The sequence below is a fragment of the Lolium rigidum genome, chromosome 3, assembly GCF_022539505.1.
Source record: "Lolium rigidum isolate FL_2022 chromosome 3, APGP_CSIRO_Lrig_0.1, whole genome shotgun sequence".
Classification (NCBI taxonomy): domain Eukaryota; kingdom Viridiplantae; phylum Streptophyta; class Magnoliopsida; order Poales; family Poaceae; genus Lolium; species Lolium rigidum.
Genome location: NC_061510.1, coordinates 176,443,820 through 176,455,052, shown reverse-complemented (window position 1 = coordinate 176,455,052; position 11,233 = coordinate 176,443,820). Strand labels below are relative to the sequence as shown.

Below are 11,233 nucleotides of genomic sequence, written 5' to 3'. Positions count from 1 at the left end.
AGCCTCCTTCTCTCACTTGGGCTCGGTTGGGCCTCGGGGAATCGCGGAGAGGCGGCGAGCGAAAAATTAAGATCGGTCTTATCTTCCTAAGTTGTCGATTTGCCTCTTGTCAGCCTCATTGGTCTGATAGTATTCCCCGTCACAGATCTACGTGGATTGGCGCATGACTCTTCTGGATATTTGATCAGAAAGGATCGGGTCGTACGTGTCCCATATTATCAGCCAGTGCGGCTTTAAGAGGGTGTGGTGACAAGGTATCGACTTGTCAATGCCTACAGATTGTAGACTAGGGTTGGAAGTAGAGGGCAAGTAGATCTCGAGGGTTCAGCCGGCAAAGTACTCGACTGCTAGAAAACTAAGGTTATGTTGACAATGAAATCGATCCTCTCTTTGTCCTTCGACTCCCCCTTATATAGGAGGCGGAGCCGAAGGTTTCGTGATGTACAAGTTACAGAAACCGGGAGACTCTTTGAGTTCGTCCCGTAATAGTTACAAGTCTTATTCCTAATAAAACTCTATCTTTCCAAAACTATCTCTTAATTGGGCTTCCGAGCTTCATGAACTTCGGGTCGTGGGCCTTCAGTAAACCCCGGGTACCATCTTCGGCAGGCCCATTGGGGATGCCTATGTCATGTGGCTCTAAGCTTCGTTTTTTTGTCGGTGAAATGGGATATGTCCAAGTTTAGATTCTCATGGTATTGACCGAGGTGGAGAAAGTCATGGCGGATATGATTGGAAGACTCGAACTTATGGCGGATGGTGTATTGGGTGCGATGAAGACATTGCTACACAAGTTGTTGTACAGATATGGCTTGCGGGGCGATGTTCATGTCCATTCCGAACAATACATATGTGTCTCAGGTGTTTGTGATTTGCAGCGGCGGCCTCAGCAAGTGAGGGTAGTAGCACTAGATGACTTGATTTTTGGTAGTGCTCATCGAGTACCGAGTAGCGATTTTCATGGTAAAAACGCAAGGTATAGCCTTCATTCATTGTACCTAATAATGTCATTATTGAGCATTATTTTGTGAACTCGGACTTTCTCTAGAGTGAAAACCTAATATCTTTGATCGGGGGACAATAGCACTAATGTGTTGGTTCTTTCTTAAAGGTGTTGCTTTTGGAGAACCTATTTTACAGTTCGGGTGTTACCTTTGGTGGTGGTGGTTAAAGTGTTGCAGACGTGAGTGATTGATCACCGGCAGGGTTTTTTCTTTTTTTAGTTGTGTGCATCTTCGATGTCTTGAGGCATCTTGTTAATGCAGATGCTAAATCTAATTGATATCTTTATGATATTATATATTCCTTTTGTAAAACCAGTGTCAGAAAAAAAAATACAAATAGCTGGCCGTGCCGGCCAGATTTAGCCCGTCATTAATGATTACCCTACGGAGTACCAACCTGTATTGAGTAGCGTACAGTCGAACTGGTGGCCGCTAGCTGTCCCAATGAAGCAACAGACTGTATCAGTAACAGGATGGAGAAAAAAAATCCTGCGTAAGCAAATACTCTCCCCGATTTGTTTTAATTAACTTTGATTTAGTAACAAGGGGAGGGAGTATTTCAGAAGTGAAGCAAGGAGACAGTCGATTGCTATATGTAGGACTCAACAGCCCGGCCTTGCCTAGAAGTATCAGTCAACGCAATACAGACACATATACGAGGCCAGACACGAGGTGGAGCTGCTCGATCTCGCTGCGCTCAGTCTCTTGTCACCATGGCCGCACACGGCGCGTCCGGTCGGCTGGAGAGCATCCTGACGGACTCGTCGGCGCCGCTTGCGAAGCGCGCGTGGGCGGCGGGGACGATCGAGCTCGGGCTGCTGACGCGGCTGGCGGCGCCGGCGGTGGTGACGTACATGATCAACTACCTCATGTCCATGTCGACGCAGATCTTCTCCGGTCACCTTGGGAACCTCGAGCTCGCCGCCGCCTCGCTCGGCAACACCGGCATCCAGATGTTCGCCTACGGCCTCATGGTACGTACACATACATCACACATCAGCTTCGATTCCATCACACGCTCCATCTGGACCATCGAGACTGCGTGCTCTCGGACGGTTGGATGGTGTAGTTCCCTAGGCGATTCTCTAACCCACAAATTTTTTTTTTTTTGAGACAACTCTAACCCACAACTAGACAAGAGAGTGCTAGAGCACCCTGATGAAATAAACCATGGGCCGTTCCTAAAAAAAAAAACATGACCCGTCCATTTGTTTGAATCGAACGGACATCCCTGGCTTGGCTAGTACTCCAACACAAGAGTACTACCTTGAGTCCAGGGGTAGTAAGTCGTAAAGGAGACATCTATTATTGCAGTCACTTGTTTTTTTTTAGATAATAGGCACTGAAGTGCCCGACTTTGAATTAACAAAGCCAACAACGGCGAAAACGGTACAAAGTGCTGAACCCAGCTTACAGAACGACACCACACACCCACACGAACTACCGAAGAAGCTACAGCCGGAAGCGTGACCAACATGCTCAGCCAACGCGCCTACGAGGACTCGGAGTAGAGCCGGAGTCTACAGTGTCGGGCCGGAGCTCACTCGAGAGCGAGCCATTTTTCACGCGCGCCTCAACAACACTCCTCCGTCGTAGAAACGCCACCGGAGGCCGACCACCACCGGGGACCAACCCACGATGCTCACAAACCGAACAGCAGCGCCAAGGAAGCTCGACAAGGGAAGGGCACGGAGGAAGCCTTGCCGAAGATCGCCGAAGAATCACCTCCGTCGCAACCTTCGGTGAGCCTTGTGCTGTGGGCTCCAAGGCAGTGTCTTCAAGAAGAGTACGACACCGGAGTGCCACCACTGCCCGATCCGAGGATCTTGGGTTTTCACCCGGAGGAAGTAGAAGGATGAAGATTTGCCTCACGGCGCCTTCAGCAAGGGAACGCCGTCTGCGGACGCCGCCATCGTGGCCCCAAGGGGCAAAGGTTTCCCTTTGGCAAGATCACCCCCCTCTACCCCACAACAATCAACTCGCCGACCACCACGCCGCCCTCGCGGCCGTGGTCACCAGCCAGCACCAGAGTCATTGGCTCGCCCGCCAACCAACATGACTCCCACCTTCCAGGGCCGCCGCCCCGGCGTCCCGGCCTCGCAGTACCGACGAACGAGAGAGACGGGAAACGCCGCCACGCGAGAAACCGGAGCCGCAAACCGACAGCCCCCATGGCCGCCGAGCACGCCGAAACTGGAGATGGAATGGGTCAAAGCCCAGGGCCCCTGCCCTGGCCCGCAAGCGCGGCGGACAGAGAGCCCAACCAAAACCACAGCCGCACCGCCGCTGCACCAGGAGATCACCACCATCCAGATCGGCAACCAGCAGCCCCCAAGGCTGCGGGAGCCCGCAGATCTGGGGCGGAGGTAGGTGGGCTCGAATGGGGCGCAGGCCCCTGCCTCAGCCCGACTCGAGACGACCAGATCGAGATCTGGCCGCACTACCCAACACCTCGCCAAGGACCTCCGTGACGGGGAGGGCGGACGCCGCCGCCGGCCGCGCCCTGCCGCACCAGACCTCAACCGCGACGCTCACAGACTCCACCGGCCCGCCGCACCACCAAGCTCGCGTCGCCCGCAGAAGGCCGCGCCGGAGAACCGTCGCCGCCGCGAGCACGCCGGAGCCGCGTAGTAGCCGCGCTGTTGCAGGGCAACCTCGCCGCCGCGCCCTACCCGCACGACGCCCTCACCGGCCGCGAAGACCCGCGCCGCCGCCACCGTGCGAGGGAGCAGAGGAGCCCCGCCGCCGCCGACGCCGCGCGGGCTTTGCTCGGCGACGCCCTCTGGCGGCGGCGAGGAGGAGGGGGAAGGGAGGGGGAGGGCTCGGGAGGGGCGCCGCCAGGGAGCCCCCAGGTCGCCCGCGGGGACGACGCTAGGAGCTAGGGTTTTTTTTCGTTCTTGTGACTGAAGAAAAAAAGTTCACTCCTTTTTTTTTGTCTATTCAATTGTTTAATCCCCACGCGGAGAGATGGTGAGCAGGGCGGCTTGATTTTCCGGCGAGCCGCGATCAGTGCCGGAACCTTTATAATCAGAGCCGTCGAGATTAAAATATGACATACCTAGAGGCCCGGATGACTAGCATCCATGGCGTGAACAACTGGAACTAGCAGATCATCACATGTACTAGTAACAACTTGTTCTGATGATTGGTTGAACATTCTATATTTCGTCTACATACTATGGATTATTCGTTCAAACCGATCGATGGGTTCTCATGAGCCACACCACATGCCCAATAGTCCATGCTACACCGACGGTCACATGGAGTTAGCATTAGATTACAAAGGTCAAACTTGCCCTTTCATTACCAAGGAAAATGTCTAATATACCGTTTTGATCGAATGGTTAGATAGTTTTACTGCTACTCCTAACCCTTCTCATGGAGTATCTGCAGGTAGTGTAGAAGTCCTAAAAAATAGGCTAGATTGTCACCTGCGCAATTTTGAGTCAAAACTAATGGCGGCGTTGATTAATTTGTTGTCCATATGTTCGGCAGTACTGATGCAATCAGAGACATCTAGTACTAGAAATCAAAATCAGAGGTTGATTGGCAGGAATCAACTTGTGAGTCATATGACGGAATCAAATGGCGAGGGGTTGTTTGATTTGTTGTCTTTATGTTTGGCAGTACTAGAATGCAAAGAGACGGATAGTACTGCCAACCCTATCATCTTCGAAGCTCTAAGCGGACACACCATCTGGTATCAAAGCCGATCACCATGGTTTTCGGTGCGTACAAGGCGAATCAGGCAACCTACACCACATATGACATCATGGAAGCAATTCTTGGTATATGCAAAGATAATACTGCAATCCAAGAGATCAACAAGGCCATCCAGAACAGCACCGCAGCCCTCGAGGAAGGAGCTGGAGCTCAAACCAGGCGGCCAAGCAGGCTTGTACCCGCCTCCAAAGGACCTGGCACCCGCGACATCGTAGTTGCCGTTGTCAACATCGTCGGCTGCTACAGATCTAGACATGAACCCCGGCTACCATTGCATCGGCCACGACTACAACCCCGGCTACAGCCAGCTTTGGATTGCCAACAAATGTCACTGCCTCTAGGGCAGCATGGTCCTTGGTTCTCACGCCGTAGGTGCCACCAGCCGTGCCCCAACTCGCAAACATCGCCGGCGTACCACACTACCACAAGCTGGATTTTCCCACTTATGATGGCAAAGAAGATCCACTCGGATGGCTAAACAGATGTGATCAGCTCTTTTGGAGACAAAGGACTACCGAAGCATAGAAGGTGTGGCTTGTTGCATACCATATGACTAGAACTGCCCACACATGGTACATGCAGCTTGAGCGCAACGAAGACAGTCCATCGTGGCCTCATTTTAAAAACCGTTGTCATCTTCGTTTCGGCCCTCCGACTCGATCCAATTGTCTCGGCGAATTGATAAGGATTCGTATGACAGGACTGTTGCACAGTACGAAGAAAAGTTTTTAGCACTTTCGGGTCACGTTGATGCCTTGTCCACGGCACAGCAGGTGTCCATCTTCACTTCGGTCCTGATCGACCTATTGAAGATCGACGTGGAGCTGTATAACCCGCAAGACTTGGACACGACAATGAGCTTTGCCCGAGCTCATCAACTGAGGGCTAAAGTCGCAGCAGCGGCCATCATAGAAGCATCCTCCAGCGAAAAGTCATCCATGCCCACAAGACAGCTGCAAGGTACGCCCTTGACTAGTTCAGCTCCAGATGGGGGAGAATGGGTGCTCCGTCGATTGACGTTGTAGAGATGGCAGAAAGAAGGGAAAAGGGATTATGTTTCAACTGCGACGAGAAAAATATCGAGAGGCCATCCTTGCCAACGCCTTTTCTACCTTGAAGTCATTGATTATGTCAAAGATCCGACATGAATTACAGCTTGAGGACGAGTGTCTGAAGGAGAGGAGTAGTGTTGTGGCGTTAGAGCATGTCTAACAGACCCCTTAAAAGGGCAAAACCCGTATAATAACCGCCGAAATAAGGGGTTGGGCGCTACCCGGCTGTCTAGCAGACCCCGTAAAAAAGGCCTCCGCATCGATTTTTTACAGTTTTGGCTACGGGGCGGCTCTTCGCCCCTTACTTGTACGGGGTGGGAGGCTGAATACAGGGTCAACCCCTCATCCCATTTCACTAGGGCGCGCGGATATTTCAGAATTCCCAACCGTTTTCCCCGCGCTGCCGCCATAGCCACCCGCGCGCCGCCGCTGAAAACAGAATATTCCGTAGGATTCTGTTTTACGGGGTGGGGATATGGGGTCTGCTAGCTCGGACGAGTTTTCGGCCGGCAGAAAGTGAATACAGGGCCCTCTACTCGCGTTTTAAGGGGCAGAAAAATAAGGGGCTTGTTAGACATGCTCTTAGTAGTGTAGCGGTTTCCATAATTGAAGTCCAGTTAAATTACTACATTAGGAAAATTAGGAAAATTGGGTAACGTGAGTCAAAAGGGTCTTACTTATGTACTACAGATCTTGGAGTCAGTTTGGTCCACAATGCTGGTCCTCCAATAAGAGGATGTGTATCCCGTATGCTTCTATGTGCTCTCCCCATCCCTCTGATTTCTCTTGATCCCTATCTCCTGCTATCAGATATAGTCGCCGGTAACGACACCTAGACGAAGAGAACGATCTCGTCCTCCTGTGTCACACCCCTATCATCTTCAAGTTCTAAGCGGCCATAACAAGGCCCTATTTTGCATTTCGCCTAGGCCCCCAAATTTTTGAAGACGGCCCTGCAATGCAGACAAACGTGATTTATGATAAAACGTGTCTGCCATTTGGCTCATCAGAAATTCAGAACCCACTCAACTTCACATAATAAGAACACTGGAAAAAATCTTAAATTATAACATTGTTAATCCTAAAAACATGACTAGTATACACTTGCACATGTGGAAGTTTTTTAGAAGAAACAACTGAGCACCGCGAGAAGACCCATGCCCCATTGATAAACCTGGATTTGGAAGATTTCATCTTCTGAGAACTAATGTAAACTTAGTTGCACAAAGCTTGCTGCCGTAGATGATCAATTTCCAAAGATACTAATCTACATTGATATGTCAGAACCTGTTTAGGCATTTATTTAATTTTGGATATATATAATTGTTAAAATACAACTCATTGATACCACAGTCTGTATTGGGCAGTCTTTGAATATTTTACATGCTTGTCGAAATTGATATACAGTACTAGTATATATACACAACAGTAACATGTTTGTTTTCAGTCGCTCAGGAGCTTTTATCTTGTGTTTAATTTTCATTGTTCCTTGAATGTTTTTGTGTTTTTTTACATTTCCTATTGATTTCATTAGTACTGAAATCGGAAGACACATTTGACTATTTAGCTTATTTTGGTACAGTTTAGTGCAATTCTGTTAGGAACAGTTGACCCAGAAACCGACCAATATGAAACATCCATCAAATGTTCAACCAATTTAACCTCTTTCCTTCGTCAAGGAAAACACAACAAGCTTTTTTTTCCTAGGAAACATGTAAAAGCAGTTTGCATGTTATCTCAGAAGAAAATATGGAGGAAATAGGAAGAGAAATGTTTAACTCCAAGGTGATAAATTTGACCAAGAAAAATGGATCCAATGAAACTCTGAATGAGAAAAAAAAGGAACAAAATGGTGCGCTTAGATGGATCTTCTCAACCACAATTGGCTTTCAATATTCGAACTACCACTTGTTCCATCATCATTGCTTTCCTCAGTGTGTTGTGCACTGCTAATTTTGCTTCTGGTACCACCTAATTCACAATTCTTGTCAGTAACAAGACATTTTGTGTTTGCAGCTTGGCATGGGTAGTGCAGTGGAGACTCTCTGCGGACAAGCCTACGGCGCACGGAAGTACGAAATGCTTGGAACTTACCTACAACGATCTGCCGTGCTCCTGTGCTGCACCGGCATACCGCTTGCGGTGATCTACGTTTTCTCTGAACCAATCCTCCTGTTCCTGGGACAGTCACCAGAGATCGCCCGTGCCGCGTCCATTTTCGTATACGGCCTGATACCTCAGATCTTCGCCTACGCTTTCAATTTCCCAATCCAGAAGTTCATGCAGGCTCAGAGCATTGTTCTGCCGAGTGCTTACATCTCAACCGCAACGCTAGCGTTGCACCTGCTGCTGAGCTGGGTTGTCGTTTACAAGGCTGGGCTGGGGCTTCTTGGTGCCTCCCTGGTGCTGAGTCTGAGCTGGTGGATCATTGTGGCGGCGCAGTTTGGGTACATTGTCATGAGCCCGACGTGCCGCCATACATGGACCGGGTTCACCTCGCAAGCCTTCTCTGGCTTGACGGATTTTATTAAGCTCTCAGCGGCATCTGCAGTTATGCTGTGCCTTGAGACATGGTACTTTCAGGTCCTCGTGCTCATTGCCGGCTTGCTCCCTAACCCTGAGCTTGCATTGGATTCCCTATCTGTGTGGTGAGTGCCATTCATCTCTATGTCTTTGCTGTTTTACCTAGCTAGTAATCAGAGTTGGTGCTAACCTGCGATTTGTCCGGTGCAGCATGACAATTGCTGGATGGTTGTTCATGATCTCAGTAGGTTTCAATGCCGCTGCAAGGTTCGCAAGACTAAACTGAATGGCTCGATAACATCTTCATTCCTTAAAAAGGAGACTAATAGCTACATACTAACTAATGAAATACTTTTCAGTGTAAGAGTGAGCAATGAGCTTGGTGCCGGCAACCCCAAGTCGGCATTTTTCTCAGTATGGGTCGTCACCGTGCTCTGTGGAACAATCACTGTCATCCTTGCAATTGTGATCCTCTGCCTTCGAAATTACATCAGCTACTTGTTCACAGAGGGTGAAACAGTTTCCAACGCTGTGGCGGATCTCTGCCCGCTGCTCGCCATCACGCTCATTCTCAATGGCATCCAACCTGTTCTATCTGGTAATTTCAGAAAGTTTTTGCATGTGCACATGAGGTATCTTGATTCTTGGGTATTGCATCAGTACGATCTTTTTATATTAAAACACCTGGGAAATTTCGTACCGCATCTCCATTTCATTTTCATTCAAATTCTTGTGCTAGGACGATTGGTGTTTATGTCTGAAACATCAAATATCTCATTTCGATTTTCAAACCAAACTGTATTTTGGTTAAAAGTTACAAAATTCGTTAACTCGTAACACATAAAAAGATTGCATTTAATTAGAAAGTAATTACTAGTAACAGATAGCAAACACTTCCATTTGAAACGACTATAGACTTTTGCATATTTAAATTAGTATAAAATCTGCATTCTAGGATTATCTATTCAGATGCAATAAGTTTTGGGGCAACTGTGTCATTTTTTCTCACACGACACAACTATGTCTTGTTTGTAAACAGGGGGTATCATATTTTTTTCAGAGTTCTCTTCAAAGTTTCATGCTTGTCGTTTGTGGTTGAATTTTGCCAAATAAGGGCTTCTTTGGTTTGTAGAAATTTTTGAGGATTATGTTCCTAAAAAAACTGTAGAGCTTGTTTGATTTCTAGAATAATTGGCTACCATAGAAAAAAACTCCTACTGATTACTTTGCATGGAATTCTGTAGGAAAATTTTCCTTAGGTTTTAACCTCATGGAAAATTTCTTTTGATTCAGTCACAACTATGCCAAGCATGTGTTCGTTCAGACAAGTTCCTTTATTTTTCGTGTGGTGCAATCAAACAACTTATATTCTTGATTCGTGCATTTTTTATTTATGTAAGATTCAGTATGTCATGTTATCGCAATCCTACACTTTTCCTATTCATATGTTTTCAAAATTCTGCGAACCAAGGAAACCCTAAATTGCAAGCAACCAGCCATGCACAAACTATTACGTCTGTTTATTTTATTTTTCTGTGATGGAAACTATTATGGGTATCATGTTCAAGAGTTTCATAATTTTCCCCATTGTGTCAACATATTTATGGTGTGAATTGATGATTGAACTTCACTAACATCTATAGAGATATCAGGTGTTGCTGTTGGATGTGGATGGCAACAGTTTGTTGCTTACGTGAACATCGGTTGTTACTACATCGTAGGCGTTCCTCTTGGTGTTGTTCTAGGTTTTGTCTTCAAACTCGGCGTAAAGGTGGTGGATTTAGCTATGAACTGTTGATACATACATGATACCGTTATCTTCAGATCTATGCTCTTAACATATGTTTCATGGTATGCCTACCGGCAGGGCATTTGGGGTGGCATGATTGGAGGTACGGCCATGCAGACGGCCATTCTGCTATGGGTCACCATCAGAACTGATTGGAACAAAGAGGTACATGTTACTAAACCTATGGAGCAGAAAGATTCGTTTTTCATTTCGATTTTGCACAACACGTACTACTTATGATAAAGGGAATTAACTACGTGAGGTCCCAAGATTCAAGCTACCTTCCTCTGCCTCCATAGTTGTTGTCATGAATGTAATATGTAGCCTCTAGTCTGCTCATCTTCCATCCTGGCACAAATTTATCACAGTTTGCAAATATGTGTGGATAGGGTTTTAAAAAAATTAGAACATGTTTGCAGTTAGTATAGGAAAGATTGACAGTTTAACTGTATTTTCTTCTGTTTGCACAACCTTCAGGTGGAGGAGGCACAGAAAAGATTGAAAAGTGGGAGGATAAGAAGGAACCCCTTCTTACAGATGTCAGGAAAGATGATAATTAATTAAGTGAATCAGTCTGGACGTATTTCCAATTCAACGACCCATGATCACGAGCGTTGGGAGGGGACTGAATTCAGGTGTCTTCACACTTGAGATGATATACCGTCAGGGAGTGATTCCCAGATTTGAGACGTTAAATAACACCTCAGGTCATGACCGGATGAGGCCCGTGGCCTTTTCTTTTTCATGCAAACAAAAAGGTCATGGGTAAGAGAACTGTGCCCAAAGAACGCATAGTTTCCAATGAATCAAGTAGAAGATGTCGAACCAGAAGTGAAGTTTCTGTTTTCGTTTATTTAACGAGGTCTAAATCTAGAAACTCCAAATGGAGGCCGAACTCGAGGAGAGCCATTTATTTTAAAATTCGAGGAGAGCCATTTATTTTGAAATTTTGAAATGCTCCCCTAGCACGACACTAGCTCACCGTAATCTCACCGCGCTCTTGCACAATGCAAAATGCCACGATCCACTACGAGAAACTTGAGGGTGGTCACCAAACCCGTACAAGCTTGGGATAAATTCCAAACCTTAATTGGAGGCTCCCAAGAAATTCACCGCGAGCTTTACACAACAATGATTGAGCT

At 47.4% G+C, this 11,233-nt stretch overlaps 1 pseudogene; it reads left to right on the top strand.

Annotated features, from left to right (window-relative positions):
* Window positions 1–1,804: 1,804 nt before the first annotated feature.
* On the top strand, window positions 1,805–10,651 carry LOC124698699 (annotated as a pseudogene).
* Window positions 10,652–11,233: the final 582 nt, after the last annotated feature.